Below are 9,002 nucleotides of genomic sequence, written 5' to 3'. Positions count from 1 at the left end.
GCACACCACTGTATTTAATAACCAATGACATAATTACTCTTTATAATTATGATCTCTGCTGTAACAGGTATCACAAGTCCTCAGAAGTAGTGGGTGTCTGATACAAAAAGATTTCCCCAAAGAAGGGATCTTTAAAAATATATATATATATATAGAGAGAGAGAGAGAGAGAGAGAGAATAGAATCCACATACCACAAAATTTACCCTTTAAAGTGTACGATTCAGTGGTTTTAGCATTTGCACGGAGTTTTAGAACCATCATCTCTAATTTCAGAACATTTTCATCAACCCTAAAAGAAACCCCGTGGTCATGAGCAATCACTTTGGGTTCCCCACTCTCCCAGCTCCTGGCAACCACTGATCTGCTCTGTGTGACCAGCTCTTGAGCTGAGCCCTGATGGGCGAGTGGAGGTCAGTTTGTCAAGCAGTAAGGAGCAGAGCGTTTCCAGCACACGACAGTTAGGGATAGCAAATAGCAGAGGGACCGTGCGGGCAAAGAGGGGGACCTGCGTGGCCACGACCCGGAATATGAAGGAGAGTGAGCCAGACTGTGCCATGAAGGTCATACTTCATCGCCTTCAGTCGCCTACCGGAGCGACTTGACTTCTTCTCTTGGTGGCAAGGGACCCGCAGGTGTGACACACGTTTCCGCCCTGTGCACGTTCAGAAGACGCTGAGTGAAGGAATGAGTAAATAGATCTCTCATAGCCTTTTAAAGCATCATAAAGGATTGTCTTACTTTAAATATTTATAACATGAAGTCAGACATATGAGAGACATATATGGGCACCCCCACAGCTGTGGTGCAATCTTACTGTTTGTTTTGTAGAAATCTGTTTGGACTTTTATATTAAGCAAATAGCTGAACTAAACTTGGAAATCAGCTCTAATTTATCTTCTCGGGAAACACTAACCCCAGACTTGTTAGAATTTCTTGTTGAAGTTTGACAGAGTGGAGGCTGGAAGTCAGACTAAGGGTTTGGGTTTGGTAGAGATTCAGAACAAGCTCTTTGTCATTTCAATTTCTTCCTGTTGACTAAAAAAAATATGTATTTTTTCGATTGAAATGTAATAAATTCACTTGGTTCTTAGTTTCCCGTGTGGTCTGCCAGTGTTGTTTATGCAAATACACGCAATCCCATTTTTCCCCTTTCTTTCAGGAAAGCTAGCATACTGTTCCAGAGCTTGCCTTCTCCACTTACACTATGGAGAATTTCCCATATTGGAATATAAAAAGCCCCTCATTTTTTTAAAGATTCTATTTTTAAGCCATCTCTACACCCAACATGGGACTCAAACCTACAACCCCAAGATCAAGAGAGTCGCACACTTCACTGACTTAGCCAGCCAGGTGCCCCCGTTTTTGTTTTTTTTTTTTAAATAGTTATATGATAATCCATGGTGTAACCACTTTGCTATTGACGGACACCTGAGATGTTTATCTTTTTTCTCTCCTTACAAATGCTGTTACAGCGATGAGTCTTGTTCTCGCCTAGTTACATGACGTGAAACTGTGGAAAGTTCTCGGAGCTGGGATTGCTGGGCAGTGGTAACGATTCCTCATTTTGATAGGCTTTGGAGTCCCAGATTGCCCCCCTTAAGAGTTGACCCATTTTGCATTTCCACCAGCTTGGTTCACCCACAGCCTCACCAGTAGAGTATGTTCTCAAACTTGCAGGTTTTCCCAAACGGATGGGTGAGACGGGCTACATCGGTATAGTTTTAATTTGCATCGTTTTCGTTAACGTCTTTCATAAAGATGTTTAAGAGCCCTTTGTGTCCGTGTGTGTGCATGTGCATGGTGAATGCTCCTTAGATCTTTTGCCTATTTTCTATTAGATTATCGGTTTTTCGTATTCTCGGTTTCTAGGAGCCCTGTATCTAGGCGGGAGGTAGGAGTTGTAGATATTTTTTCCCATTTGTTATTTATCTCTTTGCTGTGCTATTTTTTCCTCTCTAGACGCTTTTTATACTTATATAATAATTTTGTAGCAGCTCTTCTTTAAATCACAGGCGGACCTTTTCTACACCAAGGTTTCAAAGACATTTTTTAAAAATGTTTTCTTCTTAGGCTTTTATGATTTCATTTTTCACATTTAAATTTTGATCCACTTGGAGCTTATCATGTGCAACATGAAGTATGGACCCAGCTATATCTTTTTTTGGATGTTTATCCATTTGTCCTAATACCATGTATTAAACTGTTAACATTACCTCCGCGGTGATGAGATGCCACTGTTACCAGAAATCAAATTCCTGTATGTCGCTGGGTCTGTTTCCGGATTTTTCTATGCTTCCGTTGCTATGGCTGGCTATTCGGCCATTCCCACACTATTTTAATTATTGAGGCTTTGCAGTATGTTTGATCTGGAGGGATCCCTTCTCATTGCATACCCCCTTTTCACAGTTTTTCTGCACAGTCTAGCTTATTTGCTTTTCCCATCTAAATGTTAGAATCAGTTTGTCTAACGGCAGGATAAAGGAGTGGTTATCTTTTTCAGGCTTATATTAAATTTCTACGGGTTTTTTATTGATTCATTCACCCCTTAACTGCAGCTGTCTACACACTGGGGCTCTTTGTTTGCTCTGTTGATCCTTTTTTCCAGACTAAATCCATTCCTTGAGCCAGGTCTATTTGAGGCCCCCTCCCCCTCTCCATATTCTGTTCCAATATATCTGCAAAGCCCGCGGACATAGCCACTCTTCCTGCTGTGTTCCCGGCATCCCCTCCATCACTGGCCACCTTTGGACCTTTCCACTGTTGGGGAGTCAGACCCGGGAAAAGAAAATGAGAAAGGGGAGCCTCCTAATTGGCTCCCACTAGAAGTTTCTACTTCACAGGTTTTTCTGCCTGCTAAAGCCACCCTCCGCCTGAATCAGGAGAACAGAACAAAGATGCTCCTGGGAAGCTGGGAAGGCCAGGGTCTCCTCGAAATCACCAGGAAGACCAGGACAAAGATGTCTCCACCTTGTCTTCCCAGGGCAATGATGATACACAATTACAGGATGATTGGAAAAACTTACACGGAGAATATATGAAACCAGAATTATTATAAGGTCCTTGTGACAATGGGAATCTTTGGTAGCTGTGTTCTTTCAAAGCTGATCTTTTTTTTTTTTTTTCTCTCTCTCTTTAGATACCTGCTTGGGTCTCTAGACAAGATGACTCCCCAGGGACGGTGGCAGCTGAAAATCCAAGCAAGGAGCCGTTGATTGCAGACTTTGTTTGGGTTTTCTTTGATTTGTCATGCATAGTCACTGCCCTGACAAGCAATTTTCATAAGCCCTTGCAGGCAGGAGCCGGTTACCTTCCCCTCTCCGTTCCCCAAACCAGCACAGGGCTCAGGGCTCAACCAGTCATTCCTTTGATTGATCTGTAGACGTCAGTTCATTTCAGCAGGCGTTTTCTTGAATTAGGAAGAATCCCATCAGTAATTCCATTTATGAGAGTCCATGTGGCCTGTTACTTGCTGACTCAGTTCAGAAACTTCTGCTAAAAACATGTCCTGAGCCTGAAGCTATCAATTAGGTCATGCTCTGGCATATTCTCCGACGTCTGTGACATCACCTCCACCTGACGGCAATGCCTTCTCTTTAGAGAGATTGCCACATCTCTCCACCTCCCCTCAAATCCTGTTTTCGGAATTGTGTGATGCTTGAGTCCTTCCTGGGAGTGGTCGGCTCGGAGAATTTGGGCTGGCTGCCAGAGTCTGCTCTGCCTGATGGGGCAGGGACGCACAGAGCCCAGGACCGTGGGACAGGTGCCTTGCTCTCACCTAGGGAGACCTGATGGTCTATGGCAGCCAAGACCTCATAATCACCACTTGTGATGTTAGTCTTCTGAAATTCACATGGCTTCAAAGCTCCGGGAGCTCATTGCTCACAGGTAGCCCTTCCCCTTGGGGAAATGAGGGGATGCAGGAGGGCGAGCAGGACAAGGTAAACAGGTAAAGAGGCCAGCCACACGGCTCTCTTTTGCCTTTTGCAGGCAAGAGGATGAAGCAGCTGACATCTGTTTAGGGCGTGGGAATCCCACTATCCTGGAAGCTTCTGATAAAGTAAACCAAAACATTTCATTAAAATTCATTTCCTTTTCTCACATCTTACTGAAAACAGAAAATATTTCAACCTTGGCATAGCCACTGAATTATTCATCTGAAAATTAAAAACAAAAAACAACACAAAACGTTGATGCAACGCAGACTGGATCCCCCCTGCCCTTTGCTCCTTGCCGTCCCCTTCCTCCGAAATGAGGCTGGGGTCCTGGTTTCCCACTGTGGTCAGTGCCAAGGAAGGGGGCATATTCTCTCTTGTCCTCTCATGAGAGCAATGCCTGAACACCAGCCACGTGGCTCCCTGTTACTGAGGATGACTCCTATGTTGCCATGAACCCTGGGCCTGCGGAACTCGGGGGACACGGGGAGCCCGGACTGGGGCACACCAGGGAGGTGCCGACAGTAGCTCAGGGAGAATGCCGCTGAAGTCGGCCGGCGGCAGGAAAGCTTGGGACTTGCCCATAATTCCACTGCCATCTGAGAGCTCCCGGGCACAGGCCTTCTGCGCTGCCTTTGACCTCTGTTCTCCCCGGAGGCTGAGGCTGAGAGAGAAGGCTCAACAGCCGGGCTGCTCACTCCTACGGCATAGGGAGTGGGGCAGTTAGGGACCCACGACTGTCCTCCACAGACCCTCTCTTGGGTTATCCATTTGGGACTTCTCTTCCATTTCAAGGCTGCCTTTGCTGTTCATTTTAACCAGATGGCGTTTACCAACCAGTCTGGGGGAGGAGACTTTTGACTGCATTTCCCCCCAGGTGGCATCATTGCCCTCTGCCTTCCTCGAATCTCCGTCAGCACCCCTAAATATCCTGCCTCCCACTGTGCCCTCCTGTAAGCAGGGAGCTTCCTTCAGGAGCCCTGGTTCTAGGGTGACCATGTTTTCTGAACCTCAAACTAACACACATAGGAAGGAGAACTCTTGGGGTGTTCGGGGAAGTGAATTTTTGAAATTGGGGCTGTCCTGGGAAGCTGGTGGCTGCCCTTGTGCTTGGGTGGCCTGGGAGCTTTCCAGCAATGGACTTCCTTTTTGGATATGGGTCAGATTAGTTGCACGGCTTGTCATCCCATTCAATTTCCTAAGTTTCTGTCTCATGAGATTCTCTTATTTCAGTTACCAGAAAATATTTTGTAAATAAGGATCGAGACTTCTTCCACGGATGGTCCAGATACATCGGAAGTTCCGAGTGAACCAGATGGCTCAGAAAGCCATAGCCACGCATCCTCAGGAGGAGGGGGGCTGTTTCTGGCACAGATACCACCCCTCCCCCCAAAGACAAACAGTCTAATTATGCAGTGTGACTGTCAACGTTAATCAGATTATCCAGAAAGTCCTCAACTCAATTTCATTTTATGGTACAAATAAAGCCGAAGGGGAGGCGAGAGTTTCTGGCTTCCCCTAAAATGCTTGCTCACTGGCTGTAAACAGTGTTGTGGGTGGAGGATTCTTAAAGTGAACGTGTGATCCATGCCAGGGGTGTTGGCAGCAGTGACCAGGGTTTGGGGGGAGAGAGCTGGGGCAGCAGGGGGAAGCAGATGGGCAGATCAGGGGTGGGGGTGGGCCTGAAACAGGGAAGGCAGAGGTGGAGGTGGAGCTGAGGGCTGGGACCAGCGGAGGAGGCTGGGTCTGGAGGCTTGGAGCAAAGCTTGACCGGGGACTTGACGGTAAGCTGGAGCCACAGCAGCTCTGTTGGTTGGCTCCGGCCGCTGTAGCAAAGTACCATAGAGGGGCGGGGGGAGGGGGGCTTAAACAACAGACGAGTATTGTTGCACGGTTCTGGAGGCGGGAAGTCCAAGATCCAGGTGTTGGCTGGTTTGGCTCCTTCTGAGGGCCTCGAAGGGAATCTGTTCCAGGCCTTTCCCCCACCTTCTGGCGGTTTACCGGCCATCTTTGGCATTCCTTGGCTTGTAGACACCTCCCCCTGATCTCTGGCATCACATTCACATGGCACTCTCCCTGTGTCCCAATTTCCCTTTTTTCTAAGGGCACAAGTCACATTGAAGTAGGGTCTCACCTAGTGGGGTCCAAGGTGGGACTCTGCTTCAATATGACCTCCTCTTAACTAATTACACCTGCGAAGACCTTATTTCCCCTTAAGGTCACAGTCACAGGTACTGGGGTTAGGACTTTAACATATGAATGGGGGGCGGGGCACAGTTCAACCTGTAACACTAGGTACAGAGGGTGAGGCAAGCATGAATGGAGCCTTAAGTGGGGGTCCCAGGCAGTAATAAGGAACCTGGAGGGTCTTTTGGGGACTGGAGGATCAAGGAAACAAAAGGGAGTGACTGAGGCATGGGTGAAGACAGGGCCCATCCTCAGTCCTGGTGTTGGCTTGGTTCACGCATGCTCCCAGAGGGATGGTGCTCATTTGCATGGAGAGAACTCCAGCCAGGGAGGAGTAGCCCCAGCCCGGGAGGAGTAGCCCTCAGGGCTGCCCCTGATTGGGCACCCAGCCACCCCTCACTCCACAGTCCTGGCTACAGATTTTGTCTCAGGTCCCCATTCTGTCGTGGAAACCTGGGCGTTCTGTTTGCTCCTTGGAAACTTAGTGGCTGTGAAAAATGAACCTTTGTCCAGGCTCCTGGAGAACGTGGCAGAAACTATTAGCTGTCCCCCATTGTCTGTTCTCCTTTTCTTCCATAGTAATAAAGTCCCTGATTTTTAGCCAGGTGTCTGAGTCTGAAGAGAAACTGCATTTTCCAGCCTCCCCTGTAGCTCCGTGCCCAATGTGACTGAATTCTGACCAATGGGAAACTAGCAGAAATCCGGGAAAATTTATGCTTTGGAGAACCTTCTGCTTCAGAGACCCTTCCTTTCTCCTTTTTCCCTTCTCCCCGCCCCCCCCCCCCCATTTCCTCTTCTCATAGCTCTCTATTATTGGACACTGAGTACGAGCCTTTAAGCACAATCTTATGAAGTCAGTGTTCTCATCGTCTGTTTTACAGATGAGAAAATTAAGGTGCACACCTGACTCGTGCCCTTATTTTTCTGTTTTATTTCGTTCCTTCCTTTGTCTGACAGATGAAAAGAAAATCCAAACCGACGCAAGAGATTCGTTACTTAGGGAGTGATGACTTCTACTAAGGGTTTAGCTCTCTGGCCCTTCAGGTTGCTAGCTAGAATGCAGCGTTGCCGGCCGCCACTTTTGAGCAAGGGCCAGACCCTGGGGGCGATGTGCCGCTGAGCCGCAAGCAGCCACGAGGATCCTGGGCACCTGCGGCAGACTGCTCACCAGTGCGATTTGCTCTTCTCTTGAGCGCACAGCTGGACTGGATTCCTCAACCTCCCTTGCACCTTAGCATAATTCCCAGCCAGGAGCACCTGGTGCCTCGCTTGGTTAAGCACCCAACTCTTGATTTTGGCTCAGGTCATGATCTCAGGGTCGTGAGATCCAGCCCTGTGTTGGGCTCCATGCTCAGCAGAAAGTCTGCTTGAGATTCTCTCTCTCTCCCTTATCTCCCTCCCCCCCTCAAAAATAATATATATATTTTTAAAGAATAATTTCCAACCAATGAAATTCTAGATGTGGCCCATTAGAGTCCATGCTCCCTCCTCTGGGCTCTTTCTCCATCATCTGGCCATCAGCAGAGGAATGGCAGAACCACAAGATGGAAGGAATCCGTGTCCACAGTTCTCTGAATACATTCCTTAAATAGATTTGTTTAACAGATAGTTATTAGAGAAAACAAGAGGCTAGACCCACATGGAGAAAAGAAGCCTGTTGGTCAGGAACACTAACATTCGATTATTAAATCACCAGGGAAACAGCTTTTGTTGTGTTAAGACATTGACATCTGGGGGCTTGCTTGTCACTGCAGCCAGTACTGACCCGAACATAGTCCTTAAGACCACTGTGGAACAGATTGGCCATACGAACCGACGTGGCAACATCTATATGAGAAAGACACAAGCCACACTCTCTCTTTCACACTTTCTGTGAATTCTGTAACTTCTGTAATCCCGGTGTGTTAATTGAGATGATCTGTGAAACACAGGTGAATCTAATCTTGTAAGAGAGCATGACAATGACATTGGTCCCTCTAGATGTTCCCTACCTTTGCTTTGTGCCCTGCTTTGTTCCAGTGTGTGTCTGACTGTGATCCTTGAGGTTTCCAACAATTTTAGTTTTGCCAGCTTTGACCCTCAGAGCCTCCAAAATACCACTTACTCCAAGGATGACCTTTGGTGCCTCCAGCCAAGGTTACTTCAGGTAACCAGCCGTCTTCCTAGAAGGGTTGGGCACCTGAGCATGCAAAAATCCACACTAACCTGACAGGTGACTCAATTAGCAAGTGGGTGATGACTTACATTCAGTGTCTATGATAGCAGCCTTTCAGCTTATGATCTTCCCAGTAGATTTCTCAAAAACTTGATCTCTGCCACTTTTTAGAACTCACTTGGCACATTTGGATTAAAAAACAAACTGATCTGTTTCACCAAGTCTTCAACATTCCATATGGCTCAAAGGTGGTCTTGCTAACGGTAGTGTGATTAGGACACTTGGCATGAACCAGGATATTGATTACATCCAGGCCTTAAAAATCTCTAACTTCCAAGAGTATAGAAAGGACCTTGGTGCTAGCAGCTTGGACAGAGCATTTCAGTGGTGTTACAACCCTCCAGTTAGCTTAATGCCACGGAGACAAGTGTTGACCATCTCCGGTCTTCTGGACTGCTGCCATGTTTAGACCTCAACTCTTGGGAAGTCTTTCCTTGCCCATACGTGGGAATAAATGCTTATAACTCTAGAAACCTCCCAGAAACCAGACATCATGGAACCCTGCAAGGGCTCACGGTGTCCCTTTGTTCTCCAAGTCAGCCACTAGGGGATTGGTGGAGAGATTTCAGACTGACCCAAGTTTGAATCTCAACTTTGTCAAGCTACTGGATATGGGAGTCTTTCCAAGCTGTATCATTCCCCTGACACTCAGCAAAATGGGGGCTA

Source organism: Ursus arctos, unplaced genomic scaffold (assembly GCF_023065955.2).
Source record: "Ursus arctos isolate Adak ecotype North America unplaced genomic scaffold, UrsArc2.0 scaffold_28, whole genome shotgun sequence".
Taxonomy (NCBI): Eukaryota; Metazoa; Chordata; class Mammalia; order Carnivora; family Ursidae; genus Ursus; species Ursus arctos.
Note: the sequence above shows the minus strand (reverse complement) of the source record.